Consider the following 12,939-nt stretch of genomic DNA (forward strand, 5'->3'; position numbering starts at 1 on the left):
TGGACAGATACCCAGTAATGGAATTGCTAGATCAAATGGTGTTTTTACTTTTAGTTCCTTAAGGAATCTCCATGCTGTCTTCCACAGCAGTTATACTAGTTTACATTCTCACCTGCAGTGTAAGAGTTCCCTTTTTACCACATCCACACCAACATACACTATTTTTGCATTTCTAAATTATAGCTATTCTTTCAAAAGTAAGGTGGTATCTTATTGTGGTTTTAATTTTCATTTCCCAGATAATTAGTGCTCCTGAACATTTTTTTCCTATGTTTGTTGTCTATTTTTATGTCTTCTTTTGAGAATTGTCTATTTATTTAAACATCATGCCATCCAATAATTTTAAATACACACCCTTTCAACTGCATATGGAACAGTAGCCAGGAGAGATCACAACTTGGTTGCATAACAAGTCGAAACAAATTTAAGAAGATAGAGATTATAATCTCTTTTCAGACTTTTATGATATAAAACTAGAGATCAACACAAACACACACACATGCGTGCACACACACACACACAAAAGCCCTACAGGTTTTTACTGTGCTATGCAAAATGTTCAATACTTTAATATGAAAGTTTGAAGTCAAAATACCTAAAAACAACAGGTACAATTAATGACTAAGAAAAAGTACTTAAAACAACACAAATATAAATTTAGTTCGAGGGAGGAAAAAGTGTACAGTATTTTTGTAGAAAAACATTAAGGTTGATTTTAGCATAAAATAAACCATTTTAACTACAGGATTCTTTATGTTATCCTCATTGAAATCACAAAGAAAAAAATTACAGCATATATGCAAGAAATAGAAAGGAAACAAAACTTAGAACTACAGAAAAACACTAAATTACAGAAATAAACCCTAAAAGAGAAAATTAAAAAAAAAAAAAGGATCTACCAACCAAAAAACACTTAACAAAATAGCAAGGCTAAGTCACTATCTATCAATAATAACCTTGAATGTCAACAAGCAAAATTATTCAATTAAAAGATATAGAGTGAATGAATATAAAAACAAGACCAAACTATATCATGCCTACAAGAAACTCACTGCATGATTACAGGTAAACATGAACTGAAAGTGAAGAAAGAAAAAAGATATTCCATGAAAACAGAGCCAAAGGGAACAGGGTTAGCTATATGTATTTGAGATAAAACAGACGAGGTCAAAAAGAATAAAAGAAAAAGAAAGTCATTATATGATGACAAAGGGATTAATTCAGCAAGAAGATATGATGATTCTAAATATATATATACTCAACAGTGGAGCATCCAGCTAAATAAAGCAAATATTATTAGACTAAACAGAAATACAGACTACAATACAATAATAATAGGGGATTTTAACACTCTCCTTTGAACAATGGACAGAATATAGAGACAAAAATTCAACAATCATCAGACTTAAACTTCACCATGGACCAAATAAAGCTAACCAATATTTACAGAACGTGCCATCCAACAGTTAATTCTTCCTGACTGCATATGGAACATTATCTAGAGTAGATCACAACTTAGTTCACAAAACAATAAGCACGTTTAAGAAGACAGAGATTCTATAAAGTCTCTTTTCTGATTTCAACTGTATAAAACTAGAGATCAATGCAGAAAAACTTCAGAAACTTTACAAATACATGAAAATTAAACAATATGGTCCTAAACCATAAAGAAATCTCAATGAAGAAATGAAAAAGAAAATGAAAAATTTCCGTGAGACAAGCAAGCATGGAAACGCAGTACACTCATAACTATAAACATAGTAAAAGCAGTTGAGAGAACTTTATATTAATAAGTAGAAAAACAAGAATTAAACCCAAAATTCTTCTGGTAGAAGAAAATAAATAATAAACCTAGGATAAAAATAAACAAAATAGAGACTAAAAAATTTCAAAATATCAACAAAATAGAGTTGTTTTTTTGAAAACAAACTAAATTGACAAAGCTTGAGCTAGACCAAGTGAAAAAGAAAAGATTCAAATAAAATTAAAGATGAAAAGCAGAGACTTCACAACTCATACCATAGAAATACAAAGGATCATAAGAGACTATTATGAACAACTATATGCCAAAAAGTGATAACCTAGAAAAAAATGAATAAATTCATGAAGACAACTTACCAAGATTAAATTTGAAGCCATATAAAATCTGAGCAGACCAATAACAAGTCAAGAAATTGAATCAGTAGTAAAACATCATTCAAAAATTTCAAACACCTACCGTCAACTGATTTTCAACAAAAGTGCTGAAAACAAACACTGGAGAAACGGCAGTGTGTTCAATAAATGATGCCAAAAATATTGGATATCCATATATAAAAGAATGAGACTAGAGCACTACCTCTAACCACATACAAAATCAACTCACAATAGATTAACTGTTTAAACAATCAAGCAGAAGTTATGACAGTACTAGAAGAAAACAGGTAAAATGCTCCATGAGATAAGGATGAGCAAGGATTTTAAAAATAAGGTCTCAAAAGTATAGACCACAAAAAGTAAAACTATACAAATGGAATTACATCAAATTAAAAAGCTTTTGTACAGACAAAGAAACTCTTAATGTAGTGAAAAGATAACCTACAGAATGGGAAAAAAAAAAATTGCAAACTCCAAATCTGACAAGTAGTTAATATTCAGAATTCATACGAAAATAAAACAACTCAACAGCAAAAATAACACAATTTTTAAATGAGGAAAGGCTTTAGATATTTCTCAAAATAAGAACAGATAGCCGATAGGTATAAGAAAAAATTCTCAACATCTCTCATCAACAGGGAAATGCAAATCAAAGACACAATGAGATATCGCCTCACTTCAGAGAGAATGGCTATTATTAAAAATAAATAAATAAAATGAGTGCTGGTGATGATGTAGAGAAAATGGTAAACTTACACACTGTTGAGATTATAAATGAATGTAGCCATTATGGAAAACAGTATGGGAGTTCCTAAAAAATGTTTTGTTTCTAAGAACTACCATGTGATCCAACAATCCCACTCCTGTGTGTATATGCAAAGGAAATGAAACCAGTGTGTCAAGGAGATATTTGCCCTGCCATATTTATTGTAACACTATTTACTATAGTCAAAATATTTAATCAACCTTTGTGTCCAACAGTGGATGAATATGTAATATAAAGAAAATATGGGATATACACAATGAAATATTATTTAGCCATAAAAAAGAATGAAATCTTAACGTTTGTGAAAACATGAAGAAAATGGATGACATTAGTTAAGTGAAACAAGCCAGAGGCATAAAGACAAATACCGCATAATCTCATTCACATGTGGACTACAAAGAAAAAAAAAGTTGATGTCATAACAGCTGATAGTAGAACAGTGAGCACCAGAGACTAGGGAAGGAAGGGGAGAAGGGAGGATAGTAAGAGTCTGGTCAAAGGCTACAAAGTTACAATTACACAGGATAAATAAATTCTGGTGTTCTATTTCACTGTGCCATGACCATAGTTAACAGCTGAATAGTATGTACTACAAAATAGCTAAAAGGGAGCTTTTGGATGTTCTCACCACAAAAAATAATAAATGATTGAGGTGATGGATACACAAACAGCCCTGATTGGAGCATTATGCAATGTAGACATGTCAAATAAAATTACACCGCACCCAATAAATACATATAATTACAATTGGTCAATTAAAATCTGGAAAACTTATTTTGAAAAGAATTCTATAGCATTTTAAATGAGTAGTGGCATATTTTTCAATGTGCTTGACAATAAGGATTCCAGAGCAATTTCTGATTTTTAAACTGAACTTTTACATCTGTGGAAGTTGAATAAATGTTTAAAAACTGACTCTAAATAAAGGTGTCAGATAACATAATATTGTCTGATGCTTTAAGGCAAATTTGATTAGCAGTTACTTCATTCTGATCTTGATAAATCATCACGTTGAAAGCAGATGTGCTTTTCAGTAAACCTAAATTTAAATTTTTCAATCCTTTTCTTTATTCTAAACTGTGTATATCAAAGGCATTCAATTTTATACAAATAAAGGTATTTAATTGCATAAACTAAACAGTTTTTGATTTAACTAAGCATTCTAAACTACAATGAGACCAAATTTGAATGTGAATTGCTATACCTTTGAAGAATAGCTATATCATTAATCTGTAATTAGCCACTGACATATTCATTTGTTCAAGGGACCAGCTGTTGGTAGGGCAATTTTCATAAATTTAGAAATCAATGTTATAGCCATATGCAGTGTTTGATTCCACACAGAAGGGAATTAGTAATGAAACTAGAGTTTACTTCATAAAAAGATGACATTCATGCAACCTTAACCCTGTACACAAATAAACTTGAAGTTAAGAATGTTTTATTCTCAGAAATGCTTATTTTCACTTTCTAACATATGTTCTAAAAGTGTTTATTTTGCAGAAAAGTAATATCAGAAAAATATAACTGCAGAGATAAAAATGAGTTAATATATGTGTCCTTAGTAGGAGTACCTGTGACTAGAAAAAAAAAAAAATTGTAAGAAAAGTAAAACTCCCCATTATGGGTTATTTTGTGATGAGAAGATACTATAATTATCATAATACCAATTGAGTTTTCATCCAAAATACTAAATATAATTATTTGGGTATATATATAATGTTAACTAATTTGTATAATTTATGCAAACCAAAGATAACATATCTAAATAAAAAATAATTTAGAAATAGAAATTATTTTGATCAATTGAGTCAACATCAGGTGATTGAATTATGTGTATTGTTACAGAAAATAAACAGACATTTTTGCTGACTACTTTTTGAGGAAATCATAATCAGATGCTTGTAAAAGTGACAATCAGTTATCCAAATATATTTTGTAATAAGAAGTATGAATATACACATGTATCATCATATATATCATATATATATACATATATATATAATTTAAAAGTTAGTGCTCTTGTCTGCACCATCGTCTTCTCCCCTTGAGGTTCAGTTCCCTCATTTGTAAAATGGGTATGGTTGTAATACTTACCTCACAGTTTATTGCAAGAGCTACAGAAAGTATTGCATGGTAGAGTGCAATTGGATTTTATCATTCTATTCCTTTGCAAAATATCATCGAATTTAAACAAATCTATGGTATCTAGAATAATGTTCTTCACAGAATTATTAATGAAGGAATATACATTGTTTAGGTTACATGTTGTTTGAAGTAATTTTATTTCAATGCAAAGTATGAACGAGTATATACCTCTGACTTTGTTTTTGTTTTGGTGGGTGTCAGGAACTCAGCTCAGCTGGAAAAGAGTTGAGCCACCAGAGAGTTGGCTATTGTCAGAGTAACCAATTAAAGCAACAAGCCTAAAAATGGAAGAGAATCAGATAATCCTTTAATCCTTATATATATATACACACATCTTAATATATACATCTTAATCCATATGTATATGTCTATATATATCCTTTAATCAATGGGATTCATTGCTTTTATAAAGGTACACAAAAATGTGTTTTAAAGTAGCAATAAGTCCATCTTTTTGTGTCTATCCATAGCCTATATCCCAGCCACAATGCAGCTTTATTAATGAGTCACCTGATCAAGTCCTGGGATAGATGGGGCAGGAAAATGTGAACACTCATACTGTATATAATCCCATTCCCCTGTTTTTACAGATCCGTCTGAAGTGGGAAATTTAAGAAAAATATTACAGGAAGAAAAATGTTCATATCTGGTGCCTAGTTATAAATAAGTTTTTCCAAAATATTCTAACAGAAACGTTTTGTTTCAATCTTGTAATTTGGTAATTTTAACTTCCTTAGTAAGACTATGATAATAAATTAAGCAAACAAACAAAAATATAGGTGTAAATTATTATTCATTTATTCCATGCAGATGAAGAGTTTGTTTCTTCCCCTAGAATCTGAACACACTTGTGACTGCCTGGATTGATAAAACATGGTTTTTCTGAATTTTAACAAACTGTGTTCTATACTCCACTTAAATATAAAACCTATGAGATAAGGAATATTTTCTGTCTTTCCACACAGCTATGTATCTGATAATCAGTCCAGCAACTGGCAAATTTTAGATAGTGAATATAAACTTATTGAATAAATAAAAAAGCAAGTGGGTGAGGATCATAGATGTGGCTCTCAATAAGGAAGCATTTCCCTTTTAAAAAACTGAAACATATTTATATTTCCAATATAGGTGATTCTTCAAAAACATTCAAATGAATATATGAACTTTAAGCCAGAATAGTATTGATATGGGAGTGAATGGGAAGGGAAGAGTGTGGTCCCTTTAAATGATATGGAAGCTGGGAACGGAAGTGCAGAGCAGAGGAGGGCATGGTCCCTTGCTAGGGCTCTACCTTCAGGGACCTAGGTGAGGACAGGCATTTCCTGCCCAAATGTTGCATTTTCCAAGACCGCCCTGGCCCACCATGCCCCCATCCTGGGCCTATAAAAACCCAAGACCCTAGCAGGAAGACACATAAGTGGCTGGACGTCATGAGGAACACATTGGCGGCAGAAGACTCAAGCTGCTGGTTGTTGAGAGCACTCCAGCTGAAGAGCACACCTGCACACTGGCAGGCCATCCACAGGTGGGATGAGGCAGAGTTTCCCGGGGCTACTGGAGGAGAGCTGGCCCAACTCCAGGGGAAAACCATCTCCCTTCAGGCTCCCCCATTAGCGGAGAGCCTTGCACTCATTCTCCAAGCCCGCATGTGACCTGATTCTTCAGGTACACCAAGGCAAGAAACCCTGGGATACAGAAATCCCTCTGTCCTTGTGATAAGGAAGGGGGTTTAATTGAGCTGGTTAATACAAGTTGCCTATAGATGGCAAACTAAGAGAGCATCCTGTAACATACACCCGCTGGGGCTTCAGGAGCTGTAAACATTCATCCCCAGACCTTGCCATGGGGTTGGAGCCACACAGCCTGCCTGCCTGTATGCTCCCCTAGAGGTTTGAGGAGCAGGGCACTGAAGAAGCAAGTGACACCTCCATTAGACGTCCTGCTAGGGGAAAAAGGAAACCTTTCTCATTTCAGTATGTTATTTTAGCATCCTATTTGTTTCAAAAATGTCATTGAATTTTACAAAATCTATTGTATCTGCAATGAAGTTTTTCATGGGCATATTAATGAAGTAATATACATTGTTTCCTTTACACGTTGTTACTAATAGAAATAATAGTATTTCAATACAAACTATGAAAAGGTGTATACCTCTGAATTTGTTTTTGTTTTGGTAGGTGTCAGAAACTCAGCTCAGCTGGAAGAAATTGACCTACCAGGTATCAGAGTAGCAATTAAAGCCACAAGCCAAAAATGAAAGAGAATCCTTTAAGTGCTTACCTTGATGGTGTAAGTAAGGGTCCAAAGAAACGCCAATTCCTTCTGTTCCATTTTTACCTGTGGATTGTGGATTGAAATAACCATTGGACCACGAGGAGGGACTCTGAAGAGAGGGATGTGACAGAGCAGGGCCTAGGGGTGGAAATCTGCTGGGTGCTGAATCAGAGCAGAGAAAATCATCTTTGTTTTCTCCCTCCTCCACCCATGTGGAGGCCTCAGCAGAGACATCTGAAGAGACTCCTGCTGGGCCTCAAAGAAACTCTAGAAATGAAGCTGCTGGGATATTTCACAGGCTAACATTCACTTGATAGAAAATACAGGCGATAAAGGAAAATTTAAATGACACCATGAAGAAATCATTAGACAAACTCGGAAAGTCGAATATTCTACAGTACACGTCTTTTCAACAAGATAGTGTCTGGGGGAAAAAAAAAAAAAAAGACACTGTGTTCATTCTATTCTAGTTGAAAAGAAATTTGAGAGACATAATAGCTAACTCAGTGATTGATTCTTTAGTGGATCTCATTTTGAATAGCATAGAAAACTTTTCTGGGACTGAGTATCAGATAATATCAGAAGGTTATGTCAATTTTGTTAGATGTGATACTAACGTGTCTGGAATTGGTGGGTTCTTGGTCTCGCTGACTTCAAGAATGAAGCCTGAGACCCTCACGGTGAGCGGTGAGCGTTACAGTTCTTCAAGATGGTGTCTCCAGAGTTTGTTCCTTCAGATGTTGACATGTGTCCAGAATTTCTTCCTTCTGGTGGGTTCGTGGCCTTGCTGATTTCAGGAATGAAGCTGCAGACCTTCGTGGTGAGGGTTACAGCTCTCAAAGCCTGCCTGTCTGGAGTTGTTTGTCCCTCCCCGTGGGTTCGTGGTCTCGCTGGCTTCAGGAGTGAAGCTACAGACCTTTGCAGTGAGTGTTACAGCTCATAAAGGCAGCACAGATCCAAAGAGTGAGCAGCAGGAAGATTTATAGCAAAGAACCAAAGAACAAAGCTCCCGCCTGGGCCTCTCCCTCCACACCTCCCCGCCAGCAGAGAGCGCTGGCTCTGGCCTGGGCCAGCCCCAGAGAGCGGCCCCCACAGCGCAGTGTCAGGCTGAAGGGCTCCTCCAGCCTGGCCAGAGCTGAGGCCGAGTCGGAGGAGGCCCCGAGAGTGAGCGAGGGCTGCTAGCACGTTGTCACCTCTCACTAATAGTTCAGTTTCTTGAGAAATGTCCTTGTTTCCAACATATGAAATGTTTAGAGATAAAATATTATAAAGTAATTTACTTTAAAAAACTTCAGAAAAAAATATAAACTATGGCAAAAAGATTAACAATGGCTAAATCTAAGTTATGGCTACATGATTCTTTTTATATTTTGTTTCTTTGAAAGAGTAAAAAAAGAGTCGTGTTTAAAAAAAAAAAAAAAAAAAAGGAAAAGAAATGGAGGTGCTGGAGATAGGAGTTTAAATATGCAAAGAGTGTCATCTGCCAAATCTCCTGAGTCCTTGACTGCAACTCCCTTTAGAGACTGCAAAGCACTGACTGTGCACCAAGTCTGTTCCAGAGAGGGTGGCTATCTTCCTTGAGGACTGTCAGGTAAAGCCTCTGCAATTGCCTGTGGCTGGGTCTGAAAAATCATGCAGGTTTTTTACCAAGAGCCAGACTCCTCAGTAGTGAGCCAGGCCTGTTAGATTACGATATATTTTTCTAACTTATGCAAGAATATCAAATTGCCTTTTAGTGTAGTCCTAACAATGACTAAATCTGTATTTACATGTCAAATACAATACCATTTTTGAATGTTTAGTGTCCTACCTGTTACTTTTTAAATAACTGAGAGTACGTCATGAATTCAATTTAATGGCTGATGCATTTGAACAAAATAAGTTTGGCACAAGATGTTATATTGCTTAGCATTTTGCTTTACAATGTATCACAATTTACAAAATTATCAAATTGTAGCACTTTTTACTCTTTTGACTTTAGAAAAGTGAGATGTGTCCATTGAAAAAAGCGGACTATCTAAATGTTGTCCAAAAGAAACTGATTGAAAATCCATTTTAATTTGATCTTAAATTTTAAAACCATAACCCTCAATGTCAAGTATTTCTGCCATTAGTTTTATTTATTTATTTTGTTAATATTATTTTAGACTCAGGGGTTACATGTGCTTGTTTGTTATATGGGAATTACATGCGTAATAGAGGAGGTTGGGCTTCTAGTATCCCCGTCACCTAAATGTTCAACATTGTACACTATAGGTACATTTTCAACTCTGGACCCTCCTCCTACCTCCCTCCTTTTGGAGTCCCCAGAGTCTATTGTCTCCATCTTTATATGTGTACTCATTGTTTAACTCCCACTTACAAGTGAGAACATGAGATATTTGATTTTTTGGTTTCTGAATTAGTTCTCTTACAATAACCTAAAAAGCTTTATTCATGTAGCTGTAAAGGACATTATTTCATTCTTCTTTATTGCTGGGTAATACTCCATTGTGTATATATACCACATTTTCTATATCCAGTCCCTTATTGGTGGACACTTAGATTGAATCCATGACTCTGAAATTGTGAATAGTATTGCAATAAATATATGGTGTGCAAATGTCTTTTTAAATATAAAGATTTCTTTTCCTTTAGGTAGATACCCAGTAGTGGGATTTTTGGGTCAAACAGGAGTTCTATTTTTAGTTATTTGAGATATGTCCATATTGTTTTTTGTAGAGGTTGAACTAATTGATATTTTCACCAACAGTCTATAATTAAGATATAAATGTATGTGTAATTTACATTAATAGCTTAAAGATACCCTTGTTTTTTACTAGGCAAAAATAACATTCAAAAATGTAGTCCACAATTTTTGCAATAAACATTAACCTATTTTTGAAAACTCTAAAAAAAGAAATGTTCTTTTTTTTTGCTGTTGTTCTTCATATTATCAAATAATAATTTTTTTACCTGCTCATGTTTGTTTAGTTTGTCTGCATTTACCATTCATTCAACAAATTATTTTTGAGTGTCCACTGTGGCTAGGTACAGTTCTAGGTGCTGGAGAGTTTACAGAGAAGAAGACAAACTAGAGATGTGCAGTTCTCTGACCATAACTGGCAAAATGTTTTCCTCTAAACTGTAAGCCTGATATTTTATATCAGTTCAAATTAGATATCTTAACAGCAGGAAGACTGAGAATTTGAGAAAAATAATCATCCATCAGTTGCTATTAACATTGGCCAGAGTTATCTTTTTTTTATTTCTCATGACTTCCAGATATAAGTAGCAACATGATATTACTGAGCACTGACAGATACAGTATTGATTTTTAATTTGAGGAAAATAGTGGAAAGTGGTGATACATGGCAAGCATATATTGTCCTCAGTAACCATTTTATATATTGTTTTTTAAGTTCAGCAGGAGTAATCATTTTAAAAGGTTATTGTTTTTCTTGGTTTATTATTTATTCCATTCAGCTATTTCTTAATAACCATATTATATGTCACTATCCCTAGCAAATCATTATTAGTTCTAGTATAGCAGAAACAATATCTAATTTTAAATTATTTCCTAAAATATAGTAAAAAAATCCACTTTCGATAGTAGGAAAATGCATGTCAAATAAACTAGCTGGATACTTTAAGTACCACCAATGTGTTAAAGTCAGCATTTTCAAATTTTTAATAATTGAAATTAACAAATATACATTTCATATATTTATCATGTACTATATGATGTTCTAAAATGTGTGCTAATGCAAAGATGCTCATATTATACCCACGTTCCTTTTTTCAAACTTATATTTGGTTAATGCGCATTATCACAAGTTATTTCGAAATATTGAGGAAAGAATCACACCAAGTATGAAATTTTGTGATAGTTCAATAAAAGTTAAAAGGTAAATTGTTAGGTGTGGAGTCAAAAGGAAATAAATAATTTTATCATCCTAAACATCAAAACACAGCAAACAAATATTTTTGAGTATATACAATTGCTAAATTTTACACATATTATTTTCTCTTTTTAAGTAAATTAACATGTAGAGTGGTAGATAGACAAATAGCTAGGTAAATATAAATCAGAGTAAAGAATACAACAATACATAGGCTGGAAATACATAGGCTGGAAAACAACCTATATCTAGGAACACATAGAAACATTGACCAAATTATTAATACAAGGTATATATTAGAGTAGTCATTCAGAAAAATGGTTTTGAAGAAAGCGGAATAGCATGCATACAGTATTGTAAGCAAGATAAAATATGACTAATCTTTGAAATTCCAAGAAATTGTATGTGATTGGAGTACAGATCATGGAAAGTGAGAGTTGAAAGTTGAGGAAGAAGGATCATCATATTTTTAGGGTAGAGAAAGCAAATGTAGAAGATTGAAAACAGGTAGCGAAGGGCTTTATATCGTGCTAAACAGTATGGCCATTTTCCTATGATTAACAGGGAACTTTTGAAGAAGTTTAAATATGAGAGTAACATAATCAAATTTGAATTTTAAAAAGTTAGTCTGATGCAAGGTGGAGAATACTTTTGTGAGAGATAAAACTGGGAGCAGAGAGTAATTAATTGACTTGTAATAATTTTAATGAAAGATAATGCCAAACTTAATCAAGGTAGCAATAAAGGATGTCAAGAAATGTAATGGAGGCTGGGTGCAGTGGCTCACGCCTGTAATCCCAGCACTTTGCGAGGCTGAGGTGAGTGGATCACAAAGTCAGGAGTTTGAGACCTGCCTGGCTGACATAGTGAAACCCTGTCTCTACTAAAAATACAAAAAAAATTAGCTGGACATGGTAGTGGGCACCTGTAATTCCAGCTACTTGGGAGGCTGAGGCAGAAGAATTCCTTGAACCCAGGAGGCAGAGGTTGCAGTGAGCCAAGAATGCACTACTGCACTCCAGCCTGGGCGACAGTGCAAGACTCCGTCTAAAACAAAAAGAAAGAAATGTAATGGACTTGAATGATACTCATGACAGAAAGTTCTATGTATGTGGAAATATGATTGAAGTAAAGAATATGGTGATCAGAATCAAGTATCATGTTCTGATTTTCAATTCTGAAAACCCAGTATATGTTTGTTTCAATGACTAAGGTGAGGATGAAAGGAAGAAGAGAAAGTTAGTAGAATGGGATAGACAGAATTTTCTACCTAGCATACTATATTTGGGGAACCTCTAGAACATCTAGTACCACATATTTAGTTGAAGCTCAGGACAGAGATTTAAGCTGGCAATATATGTTATGAATAGTTAGCGATATCCTATGGTAAGTCCTATGCATAAGTGATTTCAAGTCCTAAATTACAGCAAATTTTAAAGCAATTGATCACCAAATTCAAACCTCTCTTAAGAGAACAACTAAGATTTACCTTGATAACACATAAGTATATGACAAGAAGATGAAGACAATAGAATAGAAATGTCTGCAAAATTTTGCCTTTGTAGTGAAATGCCTTTTTTTTCTTAATATCACAAAGAGACCATTACTAGACTTCAGAACCCAACTCAAAATCACAAGTCTTAAATTCTATATGCTATATTCCAGACTTGAGTGAAACAAACAAAACAAACAAACAAACAAACAAACAAAAAACAACAAAAGAGAAATACTTTT

The sequence above is a fragment of the Macaca nemestrina genome, chromosome 1 (genome assembly GCF_043159975.1).
Source record: "Macaca nemestrina isolate mMacNem1 chromosome 1, mMacNem.hap1, whole genome shotgun sequence".
Taxonomy (NCBI): Eukaryota; Metazoa; Chordata; class Mammalia; order Primates; family Cercopithecidae; genus Macaca; species Macaca nemestrina.